General features: G+C 41.2%; 1 protein-coding gene across 2 annotated transcripts in view; it reads left to right on the top strand.

Annotated features, from left to right (window-relative positions):
• SGCD (sarcoglycan delta) overlaps positions 1 to 27,484 on the top strand; it is a 1,005,043-nt gene that overhangs the window by 109,796 nt on the left and 867,763 nt on the right. The window contains exon 1 of one of the 2 annotated variants that reach the window (XM_073649868.1): positions 24,794 to 24,946. The exons of the other annotated variant lie outside the window; for it this stretch is intronic. The gene's annotated coding sequence lies outside the window, so the exon portion shown is untranslated. Of the gene's footprint in view, positions 1 to 24,793; positions 24,947 to 27,484 lie in introns of those variants that run through there. 2 annotated transcript variants of the gene reach the window in all.

Raw genomic sequence — 27,484 nt, forward strand, 5'->3', positions numbered from 1 at the left:
TTTTATACAAATGCACAAAGCATGGGCAACAAACAAGGAGAATTGGAACTACTAACGCAGGAAAAGGAATATGATGTCATTGGAATCACTGAAACTTGGTGGGACGATACACATGATTGGAATAAAAGGCTAAAAGGATACAACTTATTTGCAAGAAACAGACTTGATAAACGAGGAGGAGGTGTTGCATTTCTGTGGAAACTGGGTAAGAATACAAGGAGAGAACAACGGAAAGGACACCATTGTAGGCATTTACTACAGGCCACCTGGGCAAACTGAAGATATGGATGAACTCTTTATGTATCAAATGACCAAGTTCTCCAAAAAATATGACGTAGTGGTCATGGGAGATTTCAACTATCCAGACATTTGTTGGGAATCTCTCTCAAGTAAAACTAACAGGTCAAGCAAATTCTTATCCTCTCTTGCTGACAACTTTATCTTCCAAAAGGTAGGGGAGAAAACAAGGGGATCTGCTACTTTGGATCTAATCCTTATAAACAGGGAGGAAATGGTTGAGGAAGTAAAGGTGGCTGGGACCCTAGGAGGCAGCGATCATGCTATTATAGAATTTTGGATAACTAGAGGAGGAAGACATGTGAAGACTCAAACTTCAAGGTTAGATTTTAGAAAGGCAGATTTTAAGAGACTCAGAAAGAGAATAGGAGGGATCCAATGGCTGGATGTCCTTAAGGACAAAAATGTCCAGGAAGGATGGGAAATTTTTAAAAATGAGATTCTCAAAGCACAATCGTTAACAATCCCGAAAAGTAGGAAGAATGGGAAGCATTTAAGGAAACCAGGATGGATGAACACAGAACTTAAACACATGCTAAAAAGAAAGAAAGAAATGTTTATTAAATGGAAAGAGGGAGGCATATCTAAAGAAGATTATAATGCAGTCTGCAGAACCTGTAGGGCACGTATCAGGTTAGCTAAAGCTGACAATGAATTAAGGCTTGCAAGAGATGTCAAAAGCAATAAAAAAGGATTTTGGGGGTATGTCAAAAGTAAAAGAAAAGTCAAAGATGCTATAGGATTTTTACAGGATGAAAATGGAGAAATGGTAAGAGAGGATGTTGAGAAGGCCGAACTTTTTAATTCCTATTTTGCATCTGTTTTCTCTCAGAAAGAAAATGTAACATCAACTGATCTTCACTGTCCTTTTAAAGGAATAGAGGAATCCAAGTTATCTGTAAACAGAAAGATTGTGAGGGAATATTTAGCTAACATAAATGAGTTCAAGTCTCCAGGTCCAGATGAATTACACCCCAGAGTACTGAAGGAGATCGTAGAAGAAATTTTAGAACCACTCTCCATAATCTTTGAAACTTCTTGGAGAACAGGAGAAGTCCCAGAAGACTGGAGAAGAGCAAATGTTGTTCCTATCTTCAAAAAGGGGAAGAAGGTGGACCCAGGGAACTATAGGCCGGTGAGTCTGACTTCTATACCAGGAAAGATCTTTGAACAAATTATTAAACAACATGTATGTAAGTACATGGATAAGAATGAAGTGATTAACCAGAGTCAGCATGGGTTTGTAACTAACAAGTCATGTCAGACTAACTTAATTTCCTTCTATGACAGAATCACTGACTGGGTGGATCAGGGAAATGCTGTAGATATAGTATATCTTGACTTCAGCAAAGCATTTGACAAAGTATCTCACACCATCCTTATTGAAAAAATGACCAAGTATGCAATGGACCAGGCAACTGTTAGGTGGATTCATAACTGGCTTAGTGATCGGACTCAAAGGGTGGTTGTAAATGGCTTCACATCCAGCTGGATGAATGTCTCAAGTGGGGTACCACAGGGCTCCGTCCTGGGACCTGTATTGTTCAACATCTTTATCAATGATTTAGATGAAGGAATTGAGGGTAAACTGATTAAATTTGCTGATGACACAAAGCTAGGAGGGATAGCTAATACTAGAGAAGAGAGAGAGGATTCAAAAAGACCTAAATAAACTGGAGCAGTGGGCAGCAACCAACAGAATGGTTTTTAACAGGGAAAAATGCAAAGTACTACATCTGGGCAATAAAAATGAAAAAAGCATATACAGAATGGGAGGAATAGAGCTAAGCAACAGTACATGTGAAAAAGACTTAGGTATACTAATAGATCATAGACTGAACATGAGTCAACAGTGTGATGCAGCAGCAAAAAAGGCAAATACAATTCTGGGATGTATTAACAGAAGCATACAGTCTAGATCACGTGAAGTCATTATCGGACTTTACTCCTCTTTGGTCAGACCTCATCTGGAATACTGTGTACAGTTTTGGGCACCACATTTTAAAAAAGACATCGACAAACTGGAGCAAGTTCAGAGAAGAGCGACCAGAATGGTGACTGGTCTGCAAACCATGTCCTATGAGGAACGGTTGCAGGATTTGGGAATGTTTAGCTTGCAAAAAAGAAGACTGAGAGGAGACTTAATAGCTGTCTACAAATATCTCAAGGGCTGTCACATTGTAGAAGGATCATCTTTATTCTCATTTGCACAAGGAAAGACTAGAAGCAATGGGATGAAACTAAATGGGAGGAAACGCAGATTAGATATTAGAAAAAACTTTTTGACAGTTAGGGTGATTAATGAGTGGAACAGGCTGCCACGAGAGGTGGTGAGTTCCCCTTCAATGGACGTCTTCAAACAGAGGCTGGACAGACATCTGTCTGAGATGATCTAGTGAATCCTGCTTTGAGCAGGGGGTTGGACCAGATGACCCAGGAGGTCCCTTCCAACTCTACCATTCTATGATTCTATGATTCTATGATATACACTGTACTCTGTATGGGGGATATATACGCTGTACCATGTATGGGGGATATATACACTGTACCATGTAGGGAGGGATATATATGCTGTACCATGTATGGAGGGATATATACACTGTACCATGTAGGGAGGGATATATATGCTGTACCATGTATGGGGGATATATACACTGTACCATGTATGGGGGGATATATACACTGTACCATGTATGGAGGGATATATACACTGTACCATGTATGGGAGATATATACACTGTACCATGTATGGGGGGATATATACACTGTACCATGTATGGGGGATATATATACTGTACCATGTATGGGGGATATATACACTGTACCATGTATGGGGGATATATACACTGTACCATGTATGGGGGATATATACACTGTACCATGTATAGAGGGATATATACATTGTACCATGTATGGGGGATATATACGCTGTACTATGTATGGGGGATATATACGCTGTAGCATGTATGGGGGATATATACACTGTACCATGTATGGGGGATATATACGCTGTACCATGTATGGGGGATATATACACTGTACCATGTATGGAGGGATATATACATTGTACCATGTATGGGGGATATATACATTGTACCATGTATGGGGGATATATACATTGTACCATGTATGGGGATATATACACTGTACCATGTATGGGGATATATACACTGTACTATGTATGGGGGATATATACACTGTACCATGTATGGGGGATATATACATTGTACCATGTATGGGGATATATACACTGTACCATATATGGAGGGATATATACACTGTACCATGTATGGGGGATATATACGCTGTACCATGTATGGGGGATATATACACTGTACTATGTATGGGGGATATATACACTGTACCATGTATGGGGGATATATACACTGTACCATGTATGGGGGATATATACACTGTACTATGTATGGGGGAATATACACTGTACCATGTATGGAGGGATATATACACTGTACCATGTATGGGGATATATACACTGTACCATGTATGGGGGATATATACACTGTACCATGTATGAGGGATTTATACACTGTACCATGTATAGAGGGATATATACATTGTACCATGTATGGGGATATATATGTAGCACCCTGAGGATTCGGCTGCTACAGGGGTATTACACCTCAAGCCAGAGGTGTGGTATTCCACTCCCGGGTAAGGATGGAGTGTGGAACTGAGCTCAGTAAGCTGCATGCACTACACACATCCCATTTCCGAGGAACAGACCGATGGTACTCCCACTAGAGAAATGTGCAGGTACGACAGTGTCTGTCCCTGGCTGGAGTGGGAGGGGGGTGGAACATCCCAGTAGTGTAGGGGCAGATAGGGGGAGCAGCCTGGGTAAAGCTAGGAGCTCATTGGGTGCTGGTCACCTGAGCTCACACATAGAGGGAGTATATAAGGTGGGAACCATCTTAGATCAGGGTCAGTCTTTTGCAGAGTGAGGTCAGTCTGTCAGAGCAGAGGAGAAGAGCAGTTCCAAGGCCCAGAGAGAGAGAGGAGAAAGAAGGACCCAGAGGGGGAGAAAGAAGGAACTCCAAGAGCCCAAATTAGACCAGAGGGTGAAGAGTTGGCAACAGGGTACCGGATCCCAAGCTGGCAGAGGCTACAGCACACCTTAGCCAGGAACCGGAGGTCGTGGGCAGGATCGATCTGCCACGATCACCCACTAAATCCACCCAGAAGGCAGACCAGGAATAGGGTCAGGGAACCCAGAGACAAGGGTTTACCACCAAGAGGCCCGAGGGAGCCGGACATAGGTGGATCCCTGGTGGGGAAGGCCAGAGAAGAGGACAGGACAGAAAGGGAGCTCAGGACCACGCTCCAGAATCACCTGGGGGTTGGCCGAGTCCAGGACCTGGTGGACGCAGCACGGCTCGGGTGGTCACTTAAGGCCGGAGTGACCAGAACATCTGCAGTAAGTAAACAAACCCTGAACTGCACAGCCCGACTCTGAGTCTCATTTCCATCTTCGCTGCACCACCACAACCCCCATCCTCTGCAACTGACCCCCTGAGGCTATACCCCTCCCGTTGGGGGTTATACTACCTGAGCTGCACATACATCACCAGCCTCAGCGGACCCTGCTGCAGCGGCGGCCGTATTGACCGCAATTCAACGGGTGGCGTAGTCGACACAAAAGAACATCTAGTAACATCATAAGGACTGCCACACACTGAGCTTGACACCCTGGGCACGGACCGGGTCACAGCCACTCGGAGACTACAACCCCCATCTGATCCGGCTCCGGGTATCCCCAAACAACACTGGCCCAGGGGGCGCGTCATATACACTGTACCATATATGGAGGGATATATACACTGTACCATGTATGGGGGATATATACGCTGTACCATGTATGGGGGATATATACACTGTACTATGTATGGGGGATATATACACTGTACCATGTATGGGGGATATATACACTATACCATGTATGGGGGAAATATACACTATACTATGTATGGGGGAATATACACTGTACCATGTATGGAGGGATATATACACTGTACCATGTATGGGGATATATACACTGTACCATGTATGGGGGATATATACACTGTACCATGTATGGGGGATATATACACTGTACCATGTATAGAGGGATATATACATTGTACCATGTATGGGGGATATATACGCTGTACTATGTATGGGGGATATATACGCTGTACCATGTATGGGGGATATATACACTGTACCATGTATGGAGGGATATATACATTGTACCATGTATGGGGGATATATACATTGTACCATGTATGGGGATATATACACTGTACCATGTATGGGGATATATACACTGTACCATGTATGGGGGATATATACATTGTACCATGTATGGGGATATATACACTGTACCATGTATGGAGGGATATATACACTGTACCATGTATGGGGGATATATACGCTGTACCATGTATGGGGGATATATACACTGTACTATGTATGGGGGATATATACACTGTACCATGTATGGGGGATATATACACTGTACCATGTATGGGGGATATATACACTGTACTATGTATGGGGGAATATACACTGTACCATGTATGGAGGGATATATACACTGTACCATGTATGGGGATATATACACTGTACCATGTATGGGGGATATATACACTGTACCATGTATGAGGGATTTATACACTGTACCATGTATGGAGGGATATATACATTGTACCATGTATGGGGGATATATACACTGTACCATGTATGGAGGGATATATACACTGTACTATGTATGGGGGATATATACACTGTACCATGTATGGGGGATATATACACTGTACCATGTATGGAGGGATATATACACTGTACTATGTATGGAGGGATATATACACTGTACCATGTATGGGGATATATACACTGTACCATGTATTGAGGGATATATACACTGTACCATGTATGGGGATATATACACTGTACCATGTATGGGGGATATATACACTGTACCATGTATGGGGGATATATACACTGTACCATGTATGGGGATATATACACTGTACCATGTATGGAGGGATATATACACTGTACCATGTATTGAGGGATATATACACTGTACCATGTATGGGGATATATACACTGTACCATGTATGGGGAGATATATACACTGTACCATGTATGGGGGATATATACACTGTACCATGTATGGAGGGATATATATACTGTACCATGTATGGAGGGATATATACACTGTACCATGTATGGGGGATATATACACTGTACCATGTATGGGGGATATATATTTACTGTACCATGTATGGAGGGATATATACACTGTACCATGTATGGGGGATATATAAACTGTACCATGTTTGGGGATATATACACTGTACCATGTATGGGGGATATATACGCTGTACCATGTATGGAGGGATATATACACTGTACTATGCATGGGGGAATATACACTGTACCATGTATGGAGGGATATATACACTGTACCATGTATGGGAGATATATACACTGTACCATGTATGGGAGATATATATACTGTACCATGTATGGAGGGATATATACACTGTACCATGTATGGGAGATATATATACTGTACCATGTATGGGGGATATATACACTGTACCATGTATGGGGGATATATATATACTGTACCATGTATGGAGGGATATATACACTGTACCATGTATGGGGGATATATACGCTGTACCATGTATGGAGGGATATATACACTGTACTATGCATGGGGGAATATACACTGTACCATGTATGGAGGGATATATACACTGTACCATGTATGGGAGATATATACACTGTACCATGTATGGGAGATATATATACTGTACCATGTATGGGGGGATATATACACTGTACCATGTATGGAGGGATAAATACACTGTACCATGTATGGGAGATATATACACTGTACCATGTATGGAGGGATATATACACTGTACCATGTATGGGGGATATATACACTGTACCATGTATGGGGGATATATACACTGTACCATGTATGGGGGGATATATACACTGTACCATGTATGGGGGATATATACATTGTACCATGTATGGGGGATGTATACACTGTACCATGTATGGGGGGATATATACACTGTACCATGTATGGAGGGATATATACACTGTACCATGTATGGGAGATATATACACTGTACCATGTATGGGGATATATACACTGTACCATGTATGGAGGGATATATACACTGTACCATGTATGGAGGGATATATACACTGTACCATGTATGGGAGATATATACACTGTACCATGTATGGGAGATATATACACTGTACCATGTATGGGAGATATATACACTTGTACCATGTATGGGGGATATATACGCTGTACCATGTATGGGGATATATACACTGTACCATGTATGGAGGGATATATACACTGTACTATGTATGGGGATATATACACTGTACCATGTATGGAGGGATATATACACTGTACTATGTATGGGGGATATATACACTGTACCATGTATGGAGGATATATACACTGTACCATGTATGGAGGGATATATACACTGTACCATGTATGGAGGGATATATACACTGTACCATGTATGGGGGATATATACGCTGTACCATGTATGGAGGGATATATACACTGTACCATGTATGGGAGATATATACACTGTACCATGTATGGAGGGATATATACACTGTACCATGTATGGGGGATATATACACTGTACCATGTATGGGGGATATATACACTGTACCATGTATGGGGGGATATATACACTGTACCATGTATGGGGGATATATACATTGTACCATGTATGGGGGATGTATACACTGTACCATGTATGGGGGGATATATACACTGTACCATGTATGGAGGGATATATACACTGTACCATGTATGGGAGATATATACACTGTACCATGTATGGGGATATATACACTGTACCATGTATGGAGGGATATATACACTGTACCATGTATGGAGGGATATATACACTGTACCATGTATGGGAGATATATACACTGTACCATGTATGGGAGATATATACACTGTACCATGTATGGGAGATATATACACTTGTACCATGTATGGGGGATATATACGCTGTACCATGTATGGGGATATATACACTGTACCATGTATGGAGGGATATATACACTGTACTATGTATGGAGGGATATATACACTGTACTATGTATGGGGGATATATACACTGTACCATGTATGGAGGATATATACACTGTACCATGTATGGAGGGATATATACACTGTACCATGTATGGAGGGATATATACACTGTACCATGTATGGGGGATATATACGCTGTACCATGTATGGAGGGATATATACACTGTACCATGTATGGGGGATATATACGCTGTACCATGTATGGAGGGATATATACACTGTACCATGTATGGAGGGATATATACACTGTACCATGTATGGGGGATATATACACTGTACCTTGTATGGAGGGATTTATACACTGTACCATGTATGGGGGATATATACATTGTACCATGTATGGGGGATATATACACTGTACCATGTATGGAGGGATATATACACTGTACCATGTATGGGGGATATATACATTGCACCATGTACGGGAGATATATACGCTGTACCAAGTATGGAGGGATATATATGCTGTACCATGTATGGGGGATATATACACTGTACCATGTATGGGGGATATATACACTGTACCATGTATGGAGGGATATATACACTGTACCATGTATGGGGGATATATACGCTGTACCATGTATGGAGGGATATATATACTGTACATTGTATGGGGGGATATATACGCTGTACCATGTATGGAGGGATATATACACTGTACCATGTATGGGGGATATATACGCTGTACCATGTATGGAGGGATATATACACTGTACCATGTATGGGGGGATATATACACTGTACCATGTATGGGGGATATATACGCTGTACCATGTATGGAGGGATATATACACTGTACCATGTATGGGGGATATATACGCTGTACCATGTATGGGGGATATATACACTGTACCATGTATGGGGGATATATACGCTGTACCATGTATGGGGGATATATACATTGTACCATGTATGGAGGGATATATACACTGTACCATGTATTGGGGATATATACGCTGTACCATGTATGGAGGGATATATACACTGTACCATGTATGGGGAATATATACGCTGTGCCATGTATGGGGGATATTTACACTGTACCATGTATGGGGGATATATACGCTGTACCATGTATGGGGGATATATACGCTGTACCATGTATGGAGGGATATATACACTGTACCATGTATGGGGGATATATACACTGTACCATGTATGGAGGGATATATACACTGTACCATGTATGGAGGGATATATACACTGTACCATGTATGGGGGATATATACGCTGTACCATGTATGGAGGGATATATACACTGTACCATGTATGGGGGATATATACGCTGTACCAAGTATGGGGGATATATACACTGTACCATGTATGGAGGGATATATACACTGTACCATGTATGGGGGATATATACACTGTACCATGTATGGGGGATATATACACTGTACCATGTATGGGGGATATATACACTGTACCATGTATGGGGGATATATACACTGTACCATGTATGGAGGGATATATACACTGTACCATGTATGGGGGATATATACGCTGTACCATGTATGGAGGGATATATACACTGTACTATGCATGGGGGAATATACACTGTACCATGTATGGAGGGATATATACACTGTACCATGTATGGGAGATATATACACTGTACCATGTATGGGGATATATACACTGTACCATGTATGGAGGGATATATACACTGTACCATGTATGGAGGGATATATACACTGTACCATGTATGGGAGATATATACACTGTACCATGTATGGGGGGATATATACACTGTGCCATGTATGGGGATATATACACTGTACCATGTATGGGAGATATATACACTGTACCATGTATGGGGGATATATACGCTGTACCATGTATGGGGATATATACACTGTACCATGTATGGGAGATATATACACTGTACCATGTATGGGGGGATATATACACTGTGCCATGTATGGGGATATATACACTGTACCATGTATGGGAGATATATACACTGTACCATGTATGGGGGGATATATACACTGTGCCATGTATGGGGATATATACACTGTACCATGTATGGGAGATATATACACTGTACCATGTATGGGAGATATATACACTGTACCATGTATGGGGGATATATACGCTGTACCATGTATGGGGATATATACACTGTACCATGTATGGAGGGATATATACATTGTACCATGTATGGGGGATATATACACTGTACCATGTATGGAGGATATATACACTGTACCATGTATGGAGGGATATATACACTGTACCATGTATGGAGGGATATATACACTGTACCATGTATGGGGATATATACGCTGTACCATGTATGGAGGGATATATACACTGTACCATGTATGGGGGATATATACGCTGTACCATGTATGGAGGGATATATACACTGTACCATGTATGGGGGATATATACACTGTACCTTGTATGGAGGGATTTATACACTGTACTATGTATGGGGGATATATACACTGTACCATGTATGGAGGGATATATACACTGTACCATGTATGGGGGATATATACATTGTACCATGTATGGGGGATATATACACTGTACCATGTATGGGGGATATATACACTGTACCATGTATGGAGGGATATATACACTGTACCATGTATGGGGGATATATACGCTGTACCATGTATGGAGGGATATATATACTGTACATTGTATGGGGGGATATATACGCTGTACCATGTATGGAGGGATATATACACTGTACCATGTATGGGGGATATATACGCTGTACCATGTATGGACGGATATATACACTGTACCATGTATGGGGGGATATATACACTGTACCATGTATGGGGGATATATACGCTGTACCATGTATGGAGGGATATATACACTGTACCATGTATGGGGGATATATACGCTGTACCATGTATGGAGGGATATATACACTGTACCATGTATTGGGGATATATACGCTGTACCATGTATGGAGGGATATATACACTGTACCATGTATGGGGAATATATACGCTGTGCCATGTATGGGGGATATATACGCTGTACCATGTATGGGGGATATATACGCTGTACCATGTATGGAGGGATATATACACTGTACCATGTATGGGGGATATATACACTGTACCATGTATGGAGGGATATATACACTGTACCATGTATGGAGGGATATATACACTGTACCATGTATTGGGGATATATACGCTGTACCATGTATGGAGGGATATATACACTGTACCATGTATGGGGAATATATACGCTGTGCCATGTATGGGGGATATATACACTGTACCATGTATGGGGGATATATACGCTGTACCATGTATGGGGGATATATACGCTGTACCATGTATGGAGGGATATATACACTGTACCATGTATGGGGGATATATACACTGTACCATGTATGGAGGGATATATACACTGTACCATGTATGGAGGGATATATACACTGTACCATGTATGGGGGATATATACGCTGTACCATGTATGGAGGGATATATACACTGTACCATGTATGGGGGATATATACGCTGTACCATGTATGGAGGGATATATACACTGTACCATGTATGGGGGATATATACGCTGTACCAAGTATGGGGGATATATACACTGTACCATGTATGGAGGGATATATACACTGTACCATGTATGGGGGATATATACACTGTACCATGTTTTGGGGGATATATACACTGTACCATGTATGGGGGATATATACACTGTACCATGTATGGGGGATATATACGCTGTACCATGTATGGGGAGATATATACACTGTACTATGTATGGAGGGATATATACACTGTACCATGTATGGGGAATATATACGCTGTGCCATGTATGGAGGGATATATACACTGTACCATGTATGGGGAATATATACGCTGTACCATGTATGGAGGGATATATACACTGTACCATGTATGGGGATATATACACTGTACCATGTATGGGGGATATATACGCTGTACCATGTATGGAGGGATATATACACTGTACCATGTATGGGGGATATATACGCTGTACCATGTATGGAGGGATATATACACTGTACCATGTATGGGGGATATATACGCTGTACCATGTATGGGGGATATATACGCTGTACCATGTATGGGGGATATATACGCTGTACCATGTATGGAGGGATATATACACTGTACCATGTATGGGGGATATATACACTGTACCATGTATGGAGGGATATATACACTGTACCATGTATGGGGGATATATACACTGTACCATGTATGGGGGATATATACGCTGTACCATGTATGGGGGATATATACGCTGTACCATGTATGGAGGGATATATACACTGTACCATGTATGGGGGATATATACGCTGTACCATGTATGGAGGGATATATACACTGTACCATGTATGGGGGATATATACGCTGTACCATGTATGGAGGGATATATACACTGTACCATGTATGGGGGATATATACGCTGTACCATGTATGGGGATATATACACTGTACCATGTATGGGAGATATATATCCTGTACCATGTATGGGGATATATACACTGTACCATGTATGGGGGATATATACTGTACCATGTATGGGGGATATATACACTGTACCATGTATGGGGATATATACACTGTACCATGTATGGAGGGATATATACACTGTACCATGTATGGGGATATATACACTGTACCATGTATGGGGGATATATACACTGTACCATGTATGGGAGATATATATACTGTACCATGTATGGGAGATATATACACTGTACCATGTATGGGAGATATATATACTGTACCATGTATGGGGATATATACACTGTACCATGTATGGGGGATATATACACTGTACCATGTATGGAGGGATATATACACTGTACCATGTATGGGGGGATATATACACTGTACCATGTATGGGGGATATATACGCTGTACCATGTATGGAGGGATATATACACTGTACCATATATGGGGGATATATACGCTGTGCCATGTATGGGGGATATATACACTGTACCTTGTATGGAGGGATTTATACACTGTACTATGTATGGGGGATATATATACTGTACCATGTATGGGGATATATACACTGTACCATGTATGGGGATATATACACTGTACCATGTATGGGAGATATATACACTGTACCATGTATGGAGGGATATATACACTGTACCATGTATGGAGGGATATATACACTGTACCATGTATGGGAGATATATACATTGTACCATGTATGGGAGATATATACGCTGTACCAAGTATGGAGGGATATATACACTGTACCATGTATGGAGGGATATATACACTGTACCATGTATGGGGGATATATACATTGTACCATGTATGGGAGATATATACGCTGTACCAAGTATGGAGGGATATATACACTGTACCATGTATGGAGGGATATATACACTGTACCATGTATGGGGGATATATACGCTGTACCATGTATGGAGGGATATATACACTGTACCATGTATGGGGGATATATACATTGTACCATGTATGGGAGATATATACGCTGTACCATGTATGGAGGGATATATACACTGTACGATGTATGGGGGATATATACACTGTACCATGCATGGGGGATATATACATTGTACCATGTATGGGAGATATATACGCTGTACCAAGTATGGGGGATATATACATTGTACCATGTATGGGAGATATATACGCTGTACCATGTATGGAGGGATATATACACTGTACCATGTATGGGGGATATATACATTGTACCATGTATGGGAGATATATACGCTGTACCATGTATGGAGGGATATATACGCTGTACCATGTATGGAGGGATATATACACTGTACCATGTATGGGGGATATATACATTGTACCATGTATGGGAGATATATACGCTGTACCATGTATGGAGGGATATATACACTGTACCATGTATGGAGGGATATATACACTGTACCATGTATGGGGGATATATACACTGTACCATGCATGGGGGATATATACATTGTACCATGTATGGGAGATATATACGCTGTACCAAGTATGGAGGGATATATACACTGTACCATGTATGGAGGGATATATACACTGTACCATGTATGGGGGATATATACGCTGTACCATGTATGGAGGGATATATACACTGTACCATGTATGGGGGATATATACATTGTACCATGTATGGGAGATATATACGCTGTACCATGTATGGAGGGATATATACACTGTACCATGTATGGGAGATATATACATTGTACCATGTATGGGAGATATATACGCTGTACCATGTATGGAGGGATATATACATTGTACCATGTATGGGAGATATATACGCTGTACCATGTATGGGGGATATATACACTGTACCTTGTATGGGGGATATATACACTGTACCATGTATGGGGGATATATACACTGTACCATGTATGGAGGGATATATACACTGTACCATGTATGGGAGATATATACGCTGTACCATGTATGGAGGGATATATACACTGTACCATGTATGGGGGATATATACGCTGTACCAAGTATGGAGGGATATATACACTGTACCATGTATGGGAGATATATACGCTGTACCAAGTATGGAGGGATATATACACTGTACCATGTATGGAGGGATATATACACTGTACCATGTATGGGAGATATATACATTGTACCATGTATGGGAGATATATACGCTGTACCATGTATGGAGGGATATATACATTGTACCATGTATGGGAGATATATACGCTGTACCATGTATGGGGGATATATACACTGTACCTTGTATGGGGGATATATACACTGTACCATGTATGGGGGATATATACACTGTACCATGTATGGAGGGATATATACACTGTACCATGTATGGGAGATATATACGCTGTACCATGTATGGAGGGATATATACACTGTACCATGTATGGGGGATATATACGCTGTACCAAGTATGGAGGGATATATACACTGTACCATGTATGGGGGATATATACGCTGTACCATGTATGGAGGGATTTATACACTGTACTATGTATGGGGGATATATGCGCTGTACCATGTATGGGGGGATATATACACTGTACCATGTATGGAGGGATATATACACTGTACCATGTATGGGAGATATATACGCTGTACCATGTATGGAGGGATATATACACTGTACCATGTATGGAGGGATATATACACTGTACCATGTATGGGAGATATATACGCTGTACCATGTATGGAGGGATATATACACTGTACCATGTATGGGGGATATATACGCTGTACCAAGTATGGAGGGATATATACACTGTACCATGTATGGGAGATATATACGCTGTACCAAGTATGGAGGGATATATACACTGTACCATGTATGGAGGGATATATACACTGTACCATGTATGGGGGATATATACGCTGTACCATGTATGGAGGGATTTATACACTGTACTATGTATGGGGGATATATACGCTGTACCATGTATGGGGGGATATATACACTGTACCATGTATGGGGGATATATACACTGTACCATGTATGGGGGATATATACACTGTACCATGTATGGAGGGATATATACACTGTACCATGTATGGGGGATATATACATTGTACCATGTATGGGAGATATATACACTGTACCAAGTATGGAGGGATATATACACTGTACCATGTATGGGGGATATATACACTGTACCATGTATGGAGGGATATATACACTGTACCATGTATGGAGGGATATATACACTGTACCTTGTATGGGGGATATATACACTGTACTATGTATGGGGGATATATATACTGTACCATGTATGGGGGATATATACGCTGTACCATGTATGGAGGGATATATACACTGTACCATGTATGGGGGATATATACGCTGTACCATGTATGGAGGGATATATACACTGTACCATGTATGGGGGATATATACGCTGTACCATGTATGGGGGATATATACGCTGTACCATGTATGGGGGATATATACATTGTACCATGTATGGAGGGATATATACACTGTACCATGTATTGGGGATATATACGCTGTACCATGTATGGAGGGATATATACACTGTACCATGTATGGGGAATATATACGCTGTGCCATGTATGGGGGATATTTACACTGTACCATGTATGGGGGATATATACGCTGTACCATGTATGGGGGATATATACGCTGTACCATGTATGGAGGGATATATACACTGTACCATGTATGGGGGATATATACACTGTACCATGTATGGAGGGATATATACACTGTACCATGTATGGAGGGATATATACACTGTACCATGTATGGGGGATATATACGCTGTACCATGTATGGAGGGATATATACACTGTACCATGTATGGGGGATATATACGCTGTACCAAGTATGGGGGATATATACACTGTACCATGTATGGAGGGATATATACACTGTACCATGTATGGGGGATATATACACTGTACCATGTATGGGGGATATATACACTGTACCATGTATGGGGGATATATACACTGTACCATGTATGGGGGATATATACACTGTACCATGTATGGAGGGATATATACACTGTACCATGTATGGGGGATATATACGCTGTACCATGTATGGAGGGATATATACACTGTACTATGCATGGGGGAATATACACTGTACCATGTATGGAGGGATATATACACTGTACCATGTATGGGAGATATATACACTGTACCATGTATGGGAGATATATATACTGTACCATGTATGGAGGGATATATACACTGTACCATGTATGGAGGGATATATACACTGTACCATGTATGGGAGAAATATACACTGTACCATGTATGGGGGGATATATACACTGTACCATGTATGGGAGATATATACACTGTACCATGTATGGGGGATATATACGCTGTACCATGTATGGGGATATATACACTGTACCATGTATGGAGGGATATATACACTGTACTATGTATGGGGATATATACACTGTACCATGTATGGAGGGATATATACACTGTACTATGTATGGGGGATATATACACTGTACCATGTATGGAGGATATATACACTGTACCATGTATGGAGGGATATATACACTGTACCATGTATGGAGGGATATATACACTGTACCATGTATGGGGGATATATACGCTGTACCATGTATGGAGGGATATATACACTGTACCATGTATGGGGGATATATACGCTGTGCCATGTATGGGGGATATATACACTGTACCTTGTATGGAGGGATTTATACACTGTACTATGTATGGGGGATATATACACTGTACCATGTATGGAGGGATATATACACTGTACCATGTATGGGGGATATATACATTGTACCATGTATGGGGGATATATACACTGTACCATGTATGGGGGATATATACACTGTACCATGTATGGAGGGATATATACACTGTACCATGTATGGGGGATATATACGCTGTACCATGTATGGAGGGATATATATACTGTACATTGTATGGGGGGATATATACGCTGTACCATGTATGGAGGGATATATACACTGTACCATGTATGGGGGATATATACGCTGTACCATGTATGGAGGGATATATACACTGTACCATGTATGGGGGGATATATACACTGTACCATGTATGGGGGATATATACGCTGTACCATGTATGGAGGGATATATACACTGTACCATGTATGGGGGATATATACGCTGTACCATGTATGGAGGGATATATACACTGTACCATGTATTGGGGATATATACGCTGTACCATGTATGGAGGGATATATACACTGTACCATGTATGGGGAATATATACGCTGTGCCATGTATGGGGGATATATACACTGTACCATGTATGGGGGATATATACGCTGTACCATGTATGGGGGATATATACGCTGTACCATGTATGGAGGGATATATACACTGTACCATGTATGGGGGATATATACACTGTACCATGTATGGAGGGATATATACACTGTACCATGTATGGAGGGATATATACACTGTACCATGTATTGGGGATATATATGCTGTACCATGTATGGAGGGATATATACACTGTACCATGTATGGGGAATATATACGCTGTGCCATGTATGGGGGATATATACACTGTACCATGTATGGGGGATATATACGCTGTACCGTGTATGGGGGATATATACGCTGTACCATGTATGGAGGGATATATACACTGTACCATGTATGGGGGATATATACACTGTACCATGTATGGAGGGATATATACACTGTACCATGTATGGAGGGATATATACACTGTACCATGTATGGGGGATATATACGCTGTACCATGTATGGAGGGATATATACACTGTACCATGTATGGGGGATATATACGCTGTACCATGTATGGAGGGATATATACACTGTACCATGTATGGGGGATATATACACTGTACCATGTTTTGGGGGATATATACACTGTACCATGTATGGGGGATATATACACTGTACCATGTATGGGGGATATATACGCTGTACCATGTATGGGGAGATATATACACTGTACTATGTATGGAGGGATATATACACTGTACCATGTATGGGGAATATATACGCTGTACCATGTATGGAGGGATATATACACTGTACCATGTATGGGGAATATATACGCTGTACCATGTATGGAGGGATATATACACTGTACCATGTATGGGGGATATATACACTGTACCATGTATGGAGGGATATATACACTGTACCATGTATGGGGGATATATACGCTGTACCATGTATGGAGGGATATATACACTGTACCATGTATGGGGGATATATACACTGTACCATGTTTTGGGGGATATATACACTGTACCATGTATGGGGGATATATACACTGTACCATGTATGGGGGATATATACGCTGTACCATGTATGGAGGGATATATACACTGTACCATGTATGGGGGATATATACGCTGTACCATGTATGGAGGGATATATACACTGTACCATGTATGGGGGATATATACGCTGTACCATGTATGGGGGATATATACGCTGTACCATGTATGGGGGATATATACGCTGTACCATGTATGGAGGGATATATACACTGTACCATGTATGGGGATATATACGCTGTACCATGTATGGAGGGATATATACACTGTACCATGTATGGGGGATATATACACTGTACCATGTATGGGGGATATATACGCTGTACCATGTATGGGGGATATATACGCTGTACCATGTATGGAGGGATATATACACTGTACCATGTATGGGGGATATATACGCTGTACCATGTATGGAGGGATATATACACTGTACCATGTATGGGGGATATATACGCTGTACCATGTATGGAGGGATATATACACTGTACCATGTATGGGGGATATATACGCTGTACCATGTATGGGGATATATACACTGTACCATGTATGGGAGATATATATACTGTACCATGTATGGGGATATATACACTGTACCATGTATGGGGGATATATACTGTACCATGTATGGGGGATATATACACTGTACCATGTATGGGGATATATACACTGTACCATGTATGGAGGGATATATACACTGTACCATGTATGGGGATATATACACTGTACCATGTATGGGGGATATATACACTGTACCATGTATGGGAGATATATATACTGTACCATGTATGGGAGATATATACACTGTACCATGTATGGGAGATATATATACTGTACCATGTATGGGGATATATACACTGTACCATGTATGGGGGATATATACACTGTACCATGTATGGAGGGATATATACACTGTACCATGTATGGGGGGATATATACACTGTACCATGTATGGGGGATATATACGCTGTACCATGTATGGAGGGATATATACACTGTACCATATATGGGGGATATATACGCTGTGCCATGTATGGGGGATATATACACTGTACCTTGTATGGAGGGATTTATACACTGTACTATGTATGGGGGATATATATACTGTACCATGTATGGGGATATATACACTGTACCATGTATGGGGATATATACACTGTACCATGTATGGGAGATATATACACTGTACCATGTATGGAGGGATATATACACTGTACCATGTATGGAGGGATATATACACTGTACCATGTATGGGAGATATATACATTGTACCATGTATGGGAGATATATATGCTGTACCAAGTATGGAGGGATATATACACTGTACCATGTATGGAGGGATATATACACTGTACCATGTATGGGGGATATATACATTGTACCATGTATGGGAGATATATACGCTGTACCAAGTATGGAGGGATATATACACTGTACCATGTATGGAGGGATATATACACTGTACCATGTATGGGGGATATATACGCTGTACCATGTATGGAGGGATATATACACTGTACCATGTATGGGGGATATATACACTGTACCATGCATGGGGGATATATACATTGTACCATGTATGGGAGATATATACGCTGTACCAAGTATGGAGGGATATATACACTGTACCATGTATGGAGGGATATATACACTGTACCATGTATGGGGGATATATACGCTGTACCATGTATGGAGGGATATATACACTGTACCATGTATGGGGGATATATACATTGTACCATGTATGGGAGATATATACGCTGTACCATGTATGGAGGGATATATACACTGTACCATGTATGGGAGATATATACGCTGTACCATGTATGGAGGGATATATACATTGTACCATGTATGGGAGATATATACGCTGTACCATGTATGGGGGATATATACACTGTACCTTGTATGGGGGATATATACACTGTACCATGTATGGGGGATATATACACTGTACCATGTATGGAGGGATATATACACTGTACCATGTATGGGAGATATATACGCTGTACCATGTATGGAGGGATATATACACTGTACCATGTATGGGGGATATATACGCTGTACCAAGTATGGAGGGATATATACACTGTACCATGTATGGGAGATATATACGCTGTACCAAGTATGGAGGGATATATACACTGTACCATGTATGGAGGGATATATACACTGTACCATGTATGGGAGATATATACATTGTACCATGTATGGGAGATATATACGCTGTACCATGTATGGAGGGATATATACATTGTACCATGTATGGGAGATATATACGCTGTACCATGTATGGGGGATATATACACTGTACCTTGTATGGGGGATATATACACTGTACCATGTATGGGGGATATATACACTGTACCATGTATGGAGGGATATATACACTGTACCATGTATGGGAGATATATACGCTGTACCATGAATGGAGGGATATATACACTGTACCATGTATGGGGGATATATCCGCTGTACCAAGTATGGAGGGATATATACACTGTACCATGTATGGGGGATATATACGCTGTACCATGTATGGAGGGATTTATACACTGTACTATGTATGGGGGATATATACGCTGTACCATGTATGGGGGGATATATACACTGTACCATGTATGGAGGGATATATACACTGTACCATGTATGGGAGATATATACGCTGTACCATGTATGGAGGGATATATACACTGTACCATGTATGGAGGGATATATACACTGTACCATGTATGGGAGATATATACGCTGTACCATGTATGGAGGGATATATACACTGTACCATGTATGGGGGATATATACGCTGTACCAAGTATGGAGGGATATATACACTGTACCATGTATGGGAGATATATACGCTGTACCAAGTATGGAGGGATATATACACTGTACCATGTATGGGGGATATATACGCTGTACCATGTATGGAGGGATTTATACACTGTACTATGTATGGGGGATATATACGCTGTACCATGTATGGGGGGATATATACACTGTACCATGTATGGGGGATATATACACTGTACCATGTATGGGGGATATATACACTGTACCATGTATGGAGGGATATATACACTGTACCATGTATGGAGGGATATATACACTGTACCTTGTATGGGGGATATATACACTGTACTATGTATGGGGGATATATATACTGTACCATGTATGGGGGATATATACGCTGTACCATGTATGGAGGGATATATACACTGTACCATGTATGGGGGATATATACGCTGTACCATGTATGGGGATATATACACTGTACCATGTATGGGAGATATATATACTGTACCATGTATGGGGATATATACACTGTACCATGTATGGGGGATATATACTGTACCATGTATGGGGGATATATACACTGTACCATGTATGGGGATATATACACTGTACCATGTATGGAGGGATATATACACTGTACCATGTATGGGGATATATACACTGTACCATGTATGGGGGATATATACACTGTACCATGTATGGGAGATATATATACTGTACCATGTATGGGAGATATATACACTGTACCATGTATGGGGATATATACACTGTACCATGTATGGGGGATATATACTGTACCATGTATGGGGGATATATACACTGTACCATGTATGGGGATATATACACTGTACCATGTATGGAGGGATATATACACTGTACCATGTATGGGGATATATACACTGTACCATGTATGGGGGATATATACACTGTACCATGTATGGGAGATATATATACTGTACCATGTATGGGAGATATATATACTGTACCATGTATGGGGGATATATACACTGTACCATGTATGGAGGGATATATACACTGTACCATGTATGGGGGGATATATACACTGTACCATGTATGGGGGATATATACACTGTACCATGTATGGGGGATATATACACTGTACCATGTATGGAGGGATATATACACTGTACCATGTATGGGGGGATATATACACTGTACCATGTATGGGGGATATATATGCTGTACCATGTATGGAGGGATATATACACTGTACCATGTATGGGGGATATATACGCTGTGCCATGTATGGGGGATATATACACTGTACCTTGTATGGAGGGATTTATACACTGTACTATGTATGGGGGATATATATACTGTACCATGTATGGGGATATATACACTGTACCATGTATGGGGATATATACACTGTACCATGTATGGGAGATATATACACTGTACCATGTATGGAGGGATATATACACTGTACCATGTATGGAGGGATATATACACTGTACCATGTATGGAGGGATATATACACTGTACCATGTATGGGGATATATACACTGTACCATGTATGGGGATATATACACTGTACCATGTATGGAGGGATATATACACTGTACCATGTATGGAGGGATATATACACTGTACCATGTATGGAGGGATATATACACTGTACCATGTATGGAGGGATATATACACTGTACCATGTATGGGGGATATATACATTGTACCATGTATGGGAGATATATACGCTGTACCAAGTATGGAGGGATATATACACTGTACCATGTATGGAGGGATATATACACTGTAACATGTATGGGGGATATATACACTGTACCATGTATGGAGGGATATATACGCTGTACCATGTATGGAGGGATATATACACTGTACCTTGTATGGGGGATATATACACTGTACCATGTATGGGGGATATATACACTGTACCATGTATGGAGGGATATATACACTGTACCATGTATGGGGGATATATACATTGTACCATGTATGGGAGATATATACGCTGTACCATGTATGGAGGGATATATACACTGTACCATGTATGGGGGATATATACGCTGTACCATGTATGGAGGGATTTATACACTGTACTATGTATGGGGGATATATACGCTGTACCATGTATGGAGAGATATATACACTGTACCATGTATGGGGGATATATACATTGTACCATGTATGGGAGATATATACGCTGTACCAAGTATGGAGGGATATATACACTGTACCATGTATGGGGGATATATACACTGTACCATGTATGGGGGATATATACACTGTACCATGTATGGGGGATATATACACTGTACCATGTATGGAGGGATATATACACTGTACCATGTATGGAGGGATATATACACTGTACCATGTATGGGGGATATATACACTGTACCATGTATGGGGGATATATACACTGTACCATGTATGGGGGATATATACACTGTACCATGTATGGAGGGATATATACACTGTACCTTGTATGGGGGGATATATACACTGTACTATGTATGGGGGATATATATACTGTACCATGTATGGGGGATATATATATATATATATATATATATATATATATATATATATATATATATATATATATATTGTACCGTGTATGGGGGATATATATATATATATTGTACCGTGTATGGGGGCACACCATGTCTGGAGGAGCCGGCACAGTGAGGGGCTGAGGAGGACGCAGACACAGGGCAGCAGATTGGAGCTGGGTGAGGGGAGGGTGAGGGATGAAGGAGGGGAGAAGGGAGGAGGAGAGCCGGGGAGGAGGAGGAGGAGGAGAGGAGAGGGAGTGCTGTCTGATCAGAGGCCGTCCTGCTCCCGGGCACTCATGGACTTCCCCGGAGCCTCCGGCCGCTGCTTCTGGATAGCTGGAGCCTAGACGGGAGAGCCGGCATCTCGGTGAGTGCAGCTGGCGGCGCCGCTCCGCTGTGGGCAGCACTGTGCCTGGCTGAGCCACGGGAGCTGCCGGCACCCACATCTGGGCATGACAGCTGCAACTGGCACTAGTGGGTGCATGTCATTATCAGCGGGCACGGGTGCATGGTCGGGGGTCTCATGGTGTCATTAGTAATCCGTGTCTGTCCTTACTGACTCATCTGTGGCTGCAACTGGCACCTGGCACCAGAAACTGGGACATGGGCAAGCGTAAGTTAAAGAGTCGTCTGTCATTGCAAGTGGGTGCCAACAGTGTACCATAGAAAGCAGGGTGCCAGCCGTGCTCTGTAATAAGTGGTGCCAACATCATATAATAAGTGGGTGCCAACAGTGTACCATAGAAAGGGTGCCAACGTCATATAATAAGTGGGTACCAACAGTGTACCGTAGAAAGTAGGATGCCAACACTACTCTGTGATATATGGGTGCCTGTATTGTATAATAATAAGTGAGGTGCCAGCATTGTATAATAGTGGGTGCCAGCATTGTATAATAATAATTGAGGTGCCAGCATTGTATAATAGTGGGTGCCAGCATTGTATAATAATAATTGAGGTGCCAGCATTGTATAATAGTGGGTGCCAGCATTATATAATAATAAGTGGGGTGCCAGCATTGTATAATAATAAGTGGGTGCCAGCATTGTGTAACAGGTGGGTGCCAGCATTGTATAATAATAAGTGAGGTGCCAGCATTATATAATAATAAGTGGGGTGCCAGCATTGTATAATAATAAGTGGGGTGCCAGCATTATATAATAATAAGTGGGGTGCCAGCATTGTATAATAATAATTGAGGTGCCAGCATTGTATAATAGTGGGTGCCAGCATTATATAATAATAAGTGGGGTGCCAGCATTGTATAATAATAAGTGGGTGCCAGCATTGTGTAACAGGTGGGTGCCAGCATTGTATAATAATAAGTGAGGTGCCAGCATTATATAATAATAAGTGGGGTGCCAGCATTGTATAATAATAAGTGAGGTGCCAGCATTATATAATAATAAGTGGGGTGCCAGCATTGTATAATAATAAGTGGGTGCCAGCATTGTGTAACAGGTGGGTGCCAGCATTGTATAATAGTGGGTGCCAGCATTATATAATAATAAGTGAGGTGCCAGCATTGTATAATAGTGGGTGCCAGCATTATATAATAATAAGTGAGGTGCCAGCATTGTATAATAATAAGTGGGTGCCAGCATTATGTAACAGGTGGGTGCCAGCATTGTATAATAGTGGGTGTCAGCATTGTATAATAATAATTGAGGTGCCAGCATTGTATAATAGTGGGTGTCAGCATTGTATAATAATAATTGAGGTGCCAGCATTGTATAATAGTGGGTGCCAGCATTATATAATAATAAGTGGGGTGCCAGCATTGTATAATAGTGGGTGCCAGCATTGTATAATAGTGGGTGCCAGCATTATATAATAATAAGTGGGGTGCCAGCATTGTATAATAGTGGGTGCCAGCATTGTATAATAATAAGTGGGGTGCCAGCATTGTATAATAATAAGTGGGTGCCAGCATTGTATAATAGTGGGTGCCAGCATTGTATAATAATAAGTGGGTGCCAGCATTGTGTAACAGGTGGGTGCCAGCATTGTATAATAAGTGGGAGCTATCATTGTATAATAATAAGTGGGTGCCAGCATCATATAATAATAAAGGGGTGCCAGCACTGCTCTGTAATAAGTTGGTGCCATCATTGTATAATAATAAGTGGGTGCCAGCACTGCTCTGCAATAAATAGGTGCCTGCATTGTATAATAATAAGTGGGGTGCCAGCATCATATAATAATAAGTGGGGTGCCAGCGTCATATAATAATAAGTGGGGTGCCAGCATCATATAATAATAAGTGGGGTGCCAACATTACTTAATAATAAATTGGGTGCCAGCATCGTATAATAATAAGTCAGGTGCCAGCATCATATAATAATAAGTGGGGTGCCAACATTACTTAATAATAAATGGGGTGCCAGCTTTGCTGGATAATGAATAAGGTGCCAATATTGACCAACATGTAGCGAGTGCCAGCACTGCATAATAGAGAATGTGAGTGTATGAAAGTTAGGGGATCTTGTCTTTGAGGAGTCAGAGCTGGCTGGCACAGTGATGGGGGTGATCTCACACTGTATAGAGATGTAACAGAGCTGGCACAGTGATGGTGGTGATCTCACACTGTATACAGATGTAGCAGAGCTGACACAGTGATGGTGGTGATCTCACACTATACAGATGTAGCAGAGCTGGCACAGTGATGGTGGTGATCTCACACTGTATACAGATGTAGCAGAGCTGGCACAGTGATGGTGGTGATCTCACACTGTATACAGGTGTAGCAGAGCTGGCACAGTGATGGTGGTGATCTCACACTATACAGATGTAGCAGAGCTGGCACAGTGATGGTGGTGATCTCACACTATATACAGATGTAGCAGAGCTGGCACAGTGATGGGGGTGATCTCACACTGTATACCGGTGTAGCAGAGCTGGCACA

Source organism: Phyllobates terribilis, unplaced genomic scaffold, assembly GCF_046119375.1.
Source record: "Phyllobates terribilis strain yellow unplaced genomic scaffold, ASM4611937v1 Scaffold_10__3_contigs__length_209671492, whole genome shotgun sequence".
NCBI lineage: Eukaryota > Metazoa > Chordata > Amphibia > Anura > Dendrobatidae > Phyllobates > Phyllobates terribilis.